The 13,953-nt window shown below is 42.9% G+C and overlaps 1 protein-coding gene and 1 pseudogene across 3 annotated transcripts in view; both read left to right on the top strand.

The window, feature by feature from the left end:
- Positions 1-989: 989 nt before the first annotated feature.
- Positions 990-1,879, top strand: LOC114627257 (annotated as a pseudogene).
- Positions 1,880-13,136: 11,257 nt separating this feature from the next.
- Positions 13,137-13,953, top strand: part of Snph (syntaphilin) — a 42,350-nt gene continuing 41,533 nt past the window's right edge. For all 3 annotated transcript variants that reach the window (XM_028774957.1, XM_028774956.1, XM_028774955.1), the window contains exons 1-2: positions 13,137-13,267; positions 13,469-13,575. The gene's annotated coding sequence lies outside the window, so the exon portion shown is untranslated. The remainder of the gene's footprint in view (positions 13,268-13,468; positions 13,576-13,953) is intronic.

The raw sequence follows: 13,953 nt of genomic DNA, 5'->3' as shown, positions 1-13,953 counted from the left end.
ATGTGTATATTTGTCTATTCTAATATATATATATATTTAATATATATTAGAATAGACACATACACACACCACAATCTAGACATAGTCATATCATCTTTTTAAAAAATCTTTTAGGGTTATCTCCTTGTGGTAGTTCCCCCATTCTATAGCTGGCTGCTGTTCTCTATGACTACACTTGTGTCTTTGGGGATGTTACATAAATGGAATTATACAGCATATAACCTTCTTATATAAGTGGAATTATATAGCATATAATCTTCTGAGACTCGTTTCTTTCACTCAGCGTAGTATCCTTCATATGCATCCAAGTTCTTTTCTGTATCAGTATTTTGTTCTGTTTAAGGGCTGAGTAGTATTCTATTGCCTGCTTTTATCCATTAAAGGACTTTAAGTATTTCCAATTTTGATTATTACAGAGCTGTAAGCATATGTAGTTTTATACATATAAGAGTGTTTATTTCTGTACAAATAACATTTCCGAGTTATGTGTAAATGTATATTTAATTTTATAACAAATTATTTGCCAGAGGTTACACCACTTTACATTTACTCTAATAAAATATGAGAGCTTCAATTCCCTTGTGATTGTGTTTGTTTGTTGATACAGGGTATCACTATGTAGTTGTGGCTGGCCTGGAATTCTGTTTTAGACCAGGTTGATCTTGAACCAAAGAGATCACCTGCCTTTACCTCCTAATTGCTGTGTGAAGGTATGTCCCACCACACTTGTAGGCTTGATAATATTTTTGTACCTATGTTCCTTTTTAAATCACAATTTCTTTATATAAAATAATAAGATACAATCTAATTTTAAAGATGAAATTGTATACAGATGTATTTATAACTATGCTAAGTCAAAAGCTGTACAATAATGAGAAACAACAGTGGGACAAATGTTGGCACAAATGAAAACACTCTTGAATCCCCCTGTGTCGTTGAGCATCAGAACTCCTCTATCAGGCTGGAGAGGTGGCTTAGGGATTAAGAGCATGGCTGAACTTCTAGAAGACCCAGGTTTAATTCCCAGCAGAATCTCAGCTCACTGGACTCTAGTTGCTGTTCTTTTCTTTCTCTTCCTTGCCTTGGGTCGTAGTTGGCATTTGTGTTTGCTTTTCGCTCATTTCTAAATCTACACATTTTTTAGGGTTGGAGGTAATGGAAAGGGCAGGAGATGGGGAAGGAGGAGCATTGTAGCCGAATCATAGAATAAGGACATAGAAGAGTTGAAGAACAGAACCCTGGAGAAGGTGACAGTTAGTTCTTGGCAGTGGCTTGCATGTAAATGAGGAAATTGAAGGTCTGAATGACACTTTAAGAGGAACTTGAGTTTCTCAGTTGGTCAATATAGAATTTAGCTATTAGCTTTGCTTCCCAGCTTAAATCAACTTGGAAAGTGGGAACATAGTGGCAATATAATATCCAGAGTCTATGTCTAAATCTTACCTACCTCAGTCTGAGTGGAAATTTTTTAAATCAAAGACCCCAGCACAGTAGAAGCTTTGCAAAAATCTTTAAAAATTGAAGTTCTAACTTGCTTAACTGAGGTTACAAACCTGGAAGATTACAGAGAAAGTCTTTTGGAATTGCTGCAGCAAATTACATACATAGGTGGATTCTGTCAGGAGAATAATGAAGCACCAGATTTAGGGAGGATGAAGATAAAGATGAAGGTGAAGCTGGTTCACCTGAAGTTTATGAAGAGAAGGAAGAGGGACATGAAGGAGGTTCAGATGGGAGGTGTCAGCCTAATACTTCATGAAAATGAATTCAGTGGGAGAATTATACTGATGAAGGGGAAGAGAAGGAAATGGAAGGTCGTCTTCAGGGAGAGAAAAGGAAACTAGATGCTAAAGATGATTGAGAGGAAGAAGATGACTAGCTCATTCTAAGACGAGATTGCCCAATGCTCCTGAGAATGCGGGAGAGTGAGCACACTTTTGTTTCTCCACATATGATGGCTATCCCTATAGAAGACGATGTGTAACATTTTATGAGAAAAACATGGTTTTGCTATTTTCACCTTATGATTCTGATTAAGATTTATTAGTTGATTAATCATAATGTATGTAGAAAAGAATTTTCATTGACTCTCCCACTGTGAAATTTTCTAGCATTGTATTTAGTGTCTTAATTTTTAGTTTGTGTTTACTGATCAGATGTTTTTGGTTCATAATTAAAATGTAGTTGCTTTTTACACAAATAGGGTTCATTTCACTTCATAATGTATTAAACTTGTTTATAATTTAACAAATTACAGTCAGCTGCAATATGAAATGACAACAGTCTCCTAAGTAATAAAGCTGATTGATTTTTTTAGACATGAGCCAGAAATCTTTAGTTTGAAAGCAGTTTTGGGGAGGTGGGGCTGGGAGTATTGAGGGCTTTCTAGTTACAAGTTTGAAAATAGAAGCAAAATAAAGATTCTATTAAGCAGCATAGTTTATGGATTTAAGAAAGTTCTATTCAGTGATATTGTTTGAAGCTTTCATGTTGATTGATAAAATTTTATTTTTTAAAAGGAACCTTGTTTATGTAAGTTCAGAGACTTGCAGGTGAGCCCTTTCTCAGGCTGTGGATGTTGCCAAAGTGTTGGGTTTCAGGTGTGCATTCTCTGCTGTCAGCAATTTCTCTGCCATCACCTTTCATTCTTGCTTTATCTTCTCCATATCCAAAAGAAAGCTGGCAAATGTGAACACACAGCAAACTATCTAATACCTCAGTCACCATGTTTTATCTGTCTGGGTTTCAAATAGGTAAGGTTCAAACCATGGAGTTGTTGAGATACAGTGATGATTATTGACTGTTGGGAAACAGGTTCCACTTGCTGTATGTTTCCCTTTGCTGACAATATGTGAGGCTGTGTTGGGACAAACCAGCATGTGCCTTTCTTGGAGGTCAGACAAATCGCCTGCTGATGATTGATAACATGTTCAAGTATAACTCTTAAGTTGGTTTCTCATATGCTTGGGAAATCAAGGCGGTAAAATATTTATTATATTTCTGAGTGGGAACTTTTGTTATTCTCCCTATAGTTTGAAAGTATTAGCATATGTAACATTGATTGGAACTTGATGAGTGGTTGGAGGGCTATTTGAAGATCGATGGGACTTATTTCAGGTGGTTATAAAAATTGAAAAATATTTAAGGTAAATATGTGCTTGTTTGTATGGCTGTTAAATAAATGTAAGGAGACAGGTGCATCTTCCTTTTGGCCTCAGAGGTTCCTGTTCATGACAACTTTAAATAATAGCCATTAAATTGTGTTTTCCTTTTGTATAGCTAGGTTTTTCTTTAAACTAGTGCCAGTAAATTAATTGAAATTAGTGGTTCTCTATCAGAACACATTTAAATTACTCAGTAGCATAACTGTTGCTTTTTAAGATGAATGATCTGGTATTTTAGAATAAAAAATATAAAGTTATTTTCAGAGAAGCTTTCAAGTTTGTATAACTGACTGAAATAAAACCCTGTGATAAGAAGCAGACGGTGCCAGCCTCAGCCACATGGTTACAGCTTCGGAGTCAAGGGTACAAGAGAGGGGCTGTGGAATCTTCCTCCATGACTAGAGAAAGCTATGGAGGCCAGATGTGTGTCAAGTGTCCCTGCATGGAGACCCAGAGAAACTGTGAAGGTGAAGTCCGGACTTTGCTGTAGACCATGAGATGCTGGAGATGCTAGAGCCGTGGGATACCTGCCAAGAAGATCTGTGGACTAGGTATGGAACCACAGCATGAGAGAGGCGTGTGTTGCAGTCAACAAAATGGAAAGGAGGTGGAGACCTGAAATACACTTGGACATTAAACATAGAGATGCAGAATATGAAATATATATATACATACATATACATATACATATACATATACATATACATATACATATACATATACATATACATATATATATATATATAAACAAAAACTAGAAAAATGATTCCTGATGATGTTCTGCTATACTCATAGATCAGTGCCTAGCCCAGTTGTCATCAGAAGGGCTAATGCAGAGAGGGAGCCTAGGTTGGAGATCTCCATCTGGGTCCTCCTGTGAGAGCTTGGGGAACCCCTGAAGAAGGGGGGATTGGAGCCAGAGAAGTCAAGGACGCTGGGTGAGCATAGGCCCATGTACAGTCAACTAAGTAGGGCTCATGGGGGCTCACAGAGACTGAAGCGGCAATCATGGAGACTGCATAGGTCTTCTGCATATGCATCATGATTGCTGACTTCGTGTTTTTGTGTGACTTCTAACAGTAGGAGTGGAAGTGTCCCTGATGCTTTTGCTTGCTCTCAGGATCCCTTTCCTCCTACTGGGTTACCTTACCCACCCTTGATGTGAGGATTTGTGCCTGGCATTATTTTGTATCTTATTGTGCTGTGTTTAGTTGATATCCCTGGAAGGCCTACTCTTTTATGGGGTGGTGGGGATGCTGGGAGTGGATCTTGGGAAGAGAGAGGTAGCAGGGGACTGGGAGAAGTGGAAGGAGGGGAAGCTGCAGTCATGATGTATTGTATGAGAGAATAATAATATAAAAAGATGTTCCCTTCAAAAATTCCGTAAATAATGGCTTTTGAAAACTATAAAATTAGCTCAATTATTATTAAGGTGCCAACATCATTCAATCAGTATCTCCAGATTTGTACCCTGTAGGTATATCCAGGTGCTGGCCTACAGTGACTATGAATGTGACCCAACACAAAATAATGTCCTTATTTACACTGTTATGAGATGTGAGAGGCACCTTTTAAAAACTGATTGTGAAACTCCCATTGGCCTTTGAAGATAGGCCCCGGACCGGAACAAAATATTTTCAAAATATAAGTATCTGATGAAGAATGTGAATCCCAAGTGGGTAACAAACTGGAGAAACTCGGTAAGAACTATAGTGACTTTTTTTTTTTAAAGATTTATTTATTTTACTTATGAGTACACTGTAGCTGTCTTCAGACACACCAGGAGACGGCATCAAATCTCATTACAGATGGTTGTGAGCCACCATGTGGTTGCTGGGATTTGAACTCAGGACCTCTGGAAGAGCAGTCAGTGCTCTTAACCACTGAGCCATCTCTCCAGCCCCCCTATAGTGACTTTTTTAATGAACAAAATATCTGAACAGAAATCTCACCAAAAAGAGATATAAGGGTTACAAATAAAAAAGAGAATGATACCACCCTTGATCATTAGGAAAGGCAAATGAAGGCCACAGAAAGGCACCTTGATATACCTATTTGAATACCTCAGGCTAAAGGTATCTACTGAAGAAATCAGTATCTATCATCAACAACATATATATCACATTATGTTATACATATATACATACATACATACATACATACATACATACATACATACATATATGTATGTTACACACACACATACATGGAGTGTTACATAAGTATACCAAGCCTAGGTCCTTCCCATGTATGTTCTCTGGTTGTTGGTTTAGTCTGCATGAGCCCCTTTGGGCCCAGGCTATTTAATTCTATAGGTTTTCCTGTAGTGTTCTTGATCTCTTTGGATTCTTCAATCTTTTCTCCCCCTCTTTCACAAGATTCCTTGAGCTCCACCTAATGTTTGGCTGTGGTCTCTGCAACTATTTCCATTGAGTGCTGAGTGAGCCTCTCAGATAGCCATTATGCTAGTCTCCTATCTGCAAGTGTCTTAGGGTATTACTGCTGTGAACAGATACCATAACCAAGGCAACTCTTCTAAGGACAGCATTTAATTGCAGCTGGCTTACAGGTTCAGAGGTTCAGTTCATTATCATCAAGGCAGGTACATGGCAGCATCCAGGCAGGGATGGTACAGGAGAAGTTAAGAGTTCTATATCTTAATCTGAAGGCTGCTAGCAGAATACTGGCTTCCAGGAAGCTAGGAAGAAAGTCTTAAAGCCCACACCACAGTGACATACCTACTCCAACAGGGCCACACTTTCTAATAGTGCCACTCCCTGGGCCGAGCATATACAAACCATCACGGCAAGTATTGCAGACTACCATTAATAGTGTTAGAAGTGGCTCTCTAGAGGCATGAGTCTCATTTTGGGCCAGTCATTGGTTGGCCATTCTCTCAATCTCTGCTCCATGTTTAGCCATGCATATCTAATAGGACAAATTGTGGGTCAAAGGTTTTGTGGCTGGGTTGGTGTCCCCATCCCTCCATTGGAAGTCTTTCCTATTTAGGAAGAGGCCACTTCAGGTTCCATATCCTCTATTGGTAGAAGTCAATAGGCTTACCCTCATAGATTCCTGGGAATTTCCATTGTCCAAGATTTCTAGCTCTTCCCAAAGATTTCCCCACCACTGATTCCAGTTCTATCTCCCTCCATACTCCCCACACTTGATCCCTCCTGTTCCCCTCCCCACCCCTGCTCCCACCCAGTTTCCTCCCTCCATCCACCCTGACATCTATTTTATTTCCCCCTCTTCATGAGATTCTGGCATCCTTCCTTTCATCCTCTCTGTTACTTAGCTTCTTTGGGTCTGTGGATTGTAGTATGGTTATCCTATATTTTGTAGCTAATATCCACTTATAAGTGAGTACATTCCATGTTTGTCTTTCTGGGTCTGGGTTATCTCACTCAGGATGATCTTTTCTAGTTTCCTTCATTTGCCTGCAAATCTCATGATGTCATTGTTTTAGTAGCTTTGCATTCCTTTTATTGTGTCCCATAATTTTGGGTATGTGGTCCATTCATTTTCACTGAATTCTGAAAAGTCTTTAATTTCTTTTTTTATTTCTTCCTTGACTCATTGGTCTTTGAGTAGAGAGTCATTCAGTTTCCATAAGTTTGTAGGCTTTCTATTGTTTCTGTTGTTGTGGTCCATCTTTAATCTGTGGTGGTCTGACAAAATATAGAGGATTATTTCAATTTTCTTGTATCTGTTGAGACTTGCTTTGTGACTGAGTATATAATCAGTTTTTGAGACCGTTGCATGAAGTGCTGAGAAGAAGGTATACTCCTTTGTGTTTGAGTGAAATGTTCTGTAGATATCCATTAGGTCCATTTGATTCATAATGTCCGTTAGTTTCATTATTGCCCTGTTTAGTTTCTGTCTCAATGACCTGTCCATCGGTGATTGGGGTGTTGAAGTCTCCCACTATTAACGTGAGGGGTTCAATGTGTGATCTAGCTGGTGATGCTATCTGAGATTATGATGGGGTCCTGGCCTGTGATGCCACTGAGGACCACATCTGGGTCCACGGCTTTTCAGCAGCAGGGATCTGTTAACACCGAAGGCCAGGTAGATGTCCCTGGTCTGGGCTGCCACCTGGGGACATGTTAATGTCTGAGGGCTGTGCAGAAGTCGCCGCAATCCTCACCTGTGCATCATGGGAAAGCTGTACTGGCCACTTGTCTTCAGTGAGGAGAGATGCCCTTCCCCAACTCCTTGCACCTATAATATCAGGCTGGAGAGCTGGTCCTGAGGTCATCAAAATGGGAGAGCAAGTCACCTCACTTGGTCAGCATTGTAGAGCTGGCCCTAGATGTGGGGCTTGCAGGTAAACCAGCTGATGGATAAATGCAGGAAAGCAAGCCCTGCCTCTTTTTCAGACTAGGGAGAGACATCCTTCCTCCTCCCCCCTCATCCTTCCCCCTTCACCCCCTATGGCAAGCAAGAGAGCTGGCCCTGGGGTCATGAGAATGGGAGGATTAGTCCTGCCCCTCACTGGCTGCAACACTCAGGAGAGTGGGCCCTGGGCACATCACTGGGCAGCCAGGTAGAGTTGGCCCAGGCTTTGAGGGTTGCAGATGAGCCAGCCTGAGGGCATAAGAGCAGGAGAGTTGGCAGGCTGACCAGCTCAGATACCTTTCAGGCCCAGATCTAGGGCTTTGAATGGCCCACCCAACATCTACCCAGATGAACTGCTGGAATGCAGAAAGGGCCTGGTCTTACAGATCCAAAAACCACAGGATTTCCATGACACAGGGTAACAACAGGATATCCAAGAGGAGTCCCAGTGAGGTTCCAGGATTGATAGAGCAATGATAGCAGAAGCCAGAGGGTTGTACCAGACCAATGAGTCATTGCAATGGACATTTGCAACCAAAGAAGTGTGGAGAAAGGGTATCCTGTGGGATGCACTATGACACAAGTACAGCTTCTACAACAAAGATTTCTTTCTCTGTTGGGGAGAGGAGTTTGCAAGTGTGGACAGTTGGTATGAGGGGAGGAGGAGACGAGTGGGACTGGGGTGCATGATGTGAAATTCACAAAGAACCAATAAAAATTTTTAAAAAGGGCTGGAGAGATAGCTCAGCGGTTAAGAGTACTGACTGCTCCTCCAGAGGTCCTGAGTTCGATTCCCAGCAACCACATGGTAGCTCACAACCATCTGTAATGGGATCTGATGTCCTCTTCTGGTGTGTCTGAAGACATCTACAATGTACTCATATAAATAAGATAAATAAATCTTAAAAAAAGAAAAGGTTCATTGTCTGCCATATCATATTCATGTTGGTACCCAGATGTTGAACCAGAGACTCAGAAATCTCTGGAACACATCCAGCATCGTGGGGAGCTTGGAGGCCACAACAGGAGACCAAGGGTTCCAGAGACTGGGGCTGTCCTTAGCAGGGACTTCTTTGGGTTTGTGTGAGAGAGCATGACCTGACGGCTTTCAGGATGGCAGCAGTGGGCAGCATGGTATTGTCAGACCTCAAGGCTGATGGAACTGAGGTGGGACAGGAAAGGCCTACAGTCCCTTCTGCTCCTCCCATGCCTGTGCTGGGTGAACTAACTTTCAACTTTCTCCCCCTTCAGGTCGAGTCTGGCAGCAAGGAACTTGCAAGTTTCCATGTCAAGGTCAGGGTTGGTCACAAAATGTATCTTCAGTCCCAGTCCTTGTGGCCCTGAGGACTTGGGATACAGCAGTTCTAGGAACGCTAAGATTCTCCTATCCTGACTACAGCAAGTTTCAGGTATTTGGAGTAAAATAGGACACAATGGGAAGTGTTTCCTCTTCCTTAGGAAGTGTAGGAAACATGGATTGAGTGCTATTAAATTGCAGTAATGTAATAAAAACCTCATCAACAGATGTAACTGTCAATGTCACCAGTTAGAACTGCCAAACACATTTTAAAACTCAAGAAGAGAAGGATAGTCTACTAAGGTTACTTGGTTAGCTGCCATTTTTGTTGCTTGTGATGATTTTCTTCCCGGGCTTCTGTGCCTTTTGTCTTCATCCTTTTATTTTTTTAATTATTTATTTTATTTATTTACATCCCAAATGTTGCCCCCTCCCAATCCTCCCTTCCCAGAGTTCTTTACCCCATCGCCCCTCCCCTTCACCTCTGAGATGGTCACTCCTCCTCAGGCATCCTCCTTCTCTGGGGCATCAAGTCTCTGCAGGATTAAGCATATCCTCTCCCATTGGGGCTAGACAAGGCAGTCAGTCCTTTGCTACACATGTGCCAGGCGGCCTTGGATCAGCCCTAAGCAAGGCCTTCAATGATGCTCTTAGCTTCCCTTTCTCTTAGAATGTCCTTGTTTTATTTTCATTCTTGAAAGATGTTACAGTCTGGTTGACAATTCTTTTAACGATTCCTTAAGTTTGTTCTGTTTTCTTTTGCCCTCCATTGTTTATGATGAGAAATCTCAATGCTGCAAAACATTATTTCTATAGAATTAATATATCTTTTTCTCTTCCCTTTGAAGATTGTTATCTTGGTTTGGTGCTTACTAGTACAGAAAAGTATTGCATATGTCATGCTGTTATTAGGGATTCCTCAAAAAGCTACAGCTAAGAGCTGTATTGCTCTATTCTGCCCTGCTGCCAGCTTCCCACACGGGGAGCTAAGGGTGGACGCATTCAGAGACAGAAGCCAGCAGCTGTTCACCTCCTTCAGGCCCACACCTGCTCTGATGGAGTAGCCCCTCTTCCACCTGCCATTTCCTGCTGTTCCAACAGCCACTGCAGGATTGCCTGAGAACTGAGCCGTGAGAAGATGGAGAGCAATCTGAAAAGAGAAATTACATATACTGAGCATCACATGCCTCCCTTCCTGGAGCTCAAGGAGGAGCAGAAGGGGTTGTTTGGGAGATTTCTTGTGCTGGTTCCCAGTTTCAGAGTTTGCTGCCTGGAGCCCAAGCTGGAAGATGTCCAGGGAAACAAAAATGCTAAGTCCGTGCCACTCCAGTGACTTAAACCTGACAGGCCTTCTTTAGTTAGCCCTGTTTGTGGTTTCCCTTACGAACGCTCACATAGCTCCCACGTGTATGTATTTTGTTCAAATTTTCTTGCTGCATTCAGTGAGAGCAAGTTGCTTCTCAGAACTGGAATAAAAACTGGTTTTGAAACTGAAAAAAAAAAATCTAAATGTTTCCTAATTAATACAAAACAAATTTACTGATTTCTTTGGAATAATTTGATCTTGTTTTGTGTTTGTAACCCTTATTTGCTGCCATTTCCCTTATACCTAAACACGGATTCTCAATCACCTGCTTTCTGAGGCTCAGGAGAATTCTTTACTGGCTGACACCATTCCAGATGGGAGTAGTGTGGGTGGAAGAGCTCTCTTGCTTTGGGGACATTGTTAGTGGAGACTTCTGGGAAATGTAGTCTTCTAAATGACAAGGGAGGAAAAAACCCAGGAAGATGATATGGAGATATATAGATCACAACCTTAGACATTTTCTCCCCACAAACATGCAGTGATTACATGATATTCTTTTGTTTTGCTTTAAGTGTGAAGAAGTTACTTGTTTCATTTAGGTGATCATTAAGACAGATAAAACATGCCATCATTAGGTCTCTGGTGTAGTATTAGGGGTTTGTTGTTGTTGTGTGTTTTGTTTTTTAAATTTCCATGACCTTTCAGTTGCAATCTACTGTTCTTTCTACAATTGCTCTTTTTGTATTTTCCACAGTGTACATAATATAATGTTGGCCCTTTGACAAGAGAATTCAATTTAGCTGGAGATTCAATACAGAGAAAGTGTAACAAATGCCCCCCAACTAGCCATTTCTTGCTTTACAAAAATAGAAAAGAAAGAAAGAAACCCTGGTAGCTTTCATAAAAATATGATCTATAGAAAAAGATTTGATTCATAAGGAATAGAAAAAATTAATGATTCTTTTTATAGATAGTATGACTATTTACAAATCTACTTTTGAGCCGGGCGGTGGTGGCGCACGCCTTTGATCCCAGCACTTGGGAGGCAGAGACAGGAGGATTTCTGAGGCCAGCCTGGTTTACAGAGTGAGTTCCAGGACAGCCCGGGCTACACAGAGAAATCCTGTCTCAAAAAAAACAAAAACAAACAAACAAAAAAAACAAAAAACAAATGTACTTTTGAAATAGCAGGTCAGCAGTGCAGAGTCTTAATGTAAATTAATGAAGTTGCAAATTCTGTTGGAAAACTCAACTTGGGTAGACAGTAGAAGGCACCAAGTTCAGCTTTGCTGTTAGTTTCAGCCAATATTTACTGATCACCTTCCATAAGTTAGCTCCAGTTCTAGGCGCTGGAGATACAGCAAGAGGAAGAATGTTCTTTCCATCATAATGTGTACGTTCTACGGGAGGTGAGATAGATTATCACAAGTAGTAACTAACTGTCCCTTTTCAATTACAGATAATTAAATACAGCAAAACTCAGACATAAATGCATGGGGGGGGGCGATCGCTGGGGAGATGGCTCAGCCACTCAAGTGCCTTCCAGTGAGCAGAGAAAATTAAACACCCATGTAAAAGGCCAGACATGGCAACACCAGTGTGACTGAATCGGTGAGTGAGCTCCAGCCAGGTTCATTGAGAGACCTTGTCTCAAAAACTAAGGTGGAGAGTGGTTTTAAAAAAGACCTCTGGTGTACACACATACACCCATGCACACAATGCATCTGTGCACATACAGCAAGAACAAATGGCTGAAAGAAGAGGAAGTCAGTTGGTGCATCCTGCAGGTTGATTGGGAAAGGTATATTACTTTTCTCAGGACCGTGACCAAATCTCTGATGGAAGGAAATTTAAAAAATGGGAGGATTTATTTTGGTTGTGGTTTGAGGGAAATACAGTCCATCATCTCAGAGAAGACATGACAGAAAGGTTATGGTCGCTTTGTACGAAGCAAAGAGATGAATCTTTGTACTCAACGAGCTTTCTCTTTTTATCCAGTCTGGGCTCTAGCCCACATCCAAAGTGGGCCTTCCTTCCTTAGGTAAATCTCTCTGAAAACACCCTCACAGATGCATTCAAACATGTGTTTCCTAAGTGATTGTAAATCCAGTCAAGTTGACAATGGCAGAAGATCTCCCTGAGATAGCAGTGTCTGAGGAGAGACTTTGAGGAATCAAAGGAACCGACTAGAAGTCTCGGTTGTTCCAAACCCATGGGATAGCAAATAAAACCTGGGTAGAGGCCCAGCAAGGAGGAATTTGCTGAGAGCAAAGTGAGTGACAGGTAAAGTCACTTAAGAGGACACGAGAGAGTTGAGGTGGAATAAGAGCAAGACAGCAAGGTGAAAACTTCCCAGAAGACTTCGAACAAAGGCACAGCTCATCAGGAAGGCCTGGTTCAAGAAGGGAGCCCCCTCCCACTGCACCCAGTGGGGAAGGCAAGAAACCAGGCCAGCAAGTTAACTTATGGCAGTCAGAAATGGGAGGGCTAGAAACGGAAATCTAGTTTCCTGGACTTGGTGGTCCCCTGACCTTTTGATGTCAGGTAGAAGGCAGGAAACAAACCCACAATAACGATCATTTACCTTTATATTGCCCATCTTTCCAGCTTACTGTTTTAATACTGCAAAGGATAACATTTCTTAAATACCTTCGGGTATTAAGACTCTTTTTTTTTTTTTTTTAAGGCAAGAGCTGTTCGCATTAAATAACTCCTGTTACTCATAAATTGGTTTAAGGAGTCAAAAAATGTTTCTAAAAGAGTCCAGGTAATATTACTACTTAATGTGTGCCAGGAAGTGAGATACTGGGGCCCAGACGCTGAAGGGACAGAACTTCTCCCCATCCTCCACATCTGCTCAACAGCTAGTTGGACGTAATAAAGGACCCCAAGCCTGCTTGTTGATGTCTTGGCTCCAGGGCTCTCAGAGCGAAACCAACTATCTCTTTAAGAAGGAAAGTGAAGACGGGAGGCTTACGCAGCTGCCGGCGAGCTGCGGACTGGCTCATCCCCTCCATCCACCTCTCCTCCCCCGCCCTCCACCTCTCCCTCCCGGCAGCCCCAGCCCCTGCAAGCACCCGCTAGCCACCTTCAGCTGGGGCTCCGGAGAGCAATCCGGCTGCCCTCCTGGGGCAGCCCAAACCATGGAAGCCTTCGCAGGTGATGACAAGGACCCCGGGGACCTCCGGGCCCACCGCCCAGCCTCACCCGCCGCACCCAGGAGTGCAAGTGCGGGGGTGCGGGGCGCCGGCCAAGCACAGGAGCTGCCCTAGCCCGCGGCGGGCAGCGTGTCCTCCGAGCTTGCGGGCTGCGGCCACCGGAGTTCACCCGCCCCTGTCTCTCTCTTCCCCACCGCCGCAGGTTGCTGATCACCGCCAGGCGGCTGCTGCGGCGACTGCAGAGGCGCTGCGCCAAGCGGCGCGGGAGTCGTGCGAGCCGGCGGGACTGCGGAGGGCGAGTGGACCCAGGTGAGAAGGCCGCGGCGGAGCGGGAGGGGGCCTCCGTGGCTCCGCGGTCGCCGGAGGCAGCTTGAGACCGCTTGCTGCGGCGCGATCCAGTAGGGGCACCAGCCGAGGAGGGGATTAACGTGACTCATCCCTAGCCTTCCCTCCATTCCTCTACATCGTCGTAAGCACCCCTCTCCCTAGCAGCACCCCTCTCCCTAGCGTGAAATTTACTAATTAATTAGAGGATGCTGATTTCAGTAGGGAAGCCGCCCAAGGTCTTCTTTGAGATCTAGTAGGTGGGTTTTAGGGAACTAACCCCTCGCCCTTCCTGTTTGTTTTTCTCTTCTGGCATTCCGCAAACATGTGAGCTTCTCTTTGGAACTGCACACCCACCCCAAG

This window comes from Grammomys surdaster, unplaced genomic scaffold (genome assembly GCF_004785775.1).
Source record: "Grammomys surdaster isolate TR1022 unplaced genomic scaffold, NIH_TR_1.0 251, whole genome shotgun sequence".
Lineage (NCBI taxonomy): Eukaryota > Metazoa > Chordata > Mammalia > Rodentia > Muridae > Grammomys > Grammomys surdaster.
The sequence above is the reverse complement of the archived record's forward strand: the minus strand, read 5'-3'. Positions and strand labels throughout refer to the sequence as shown.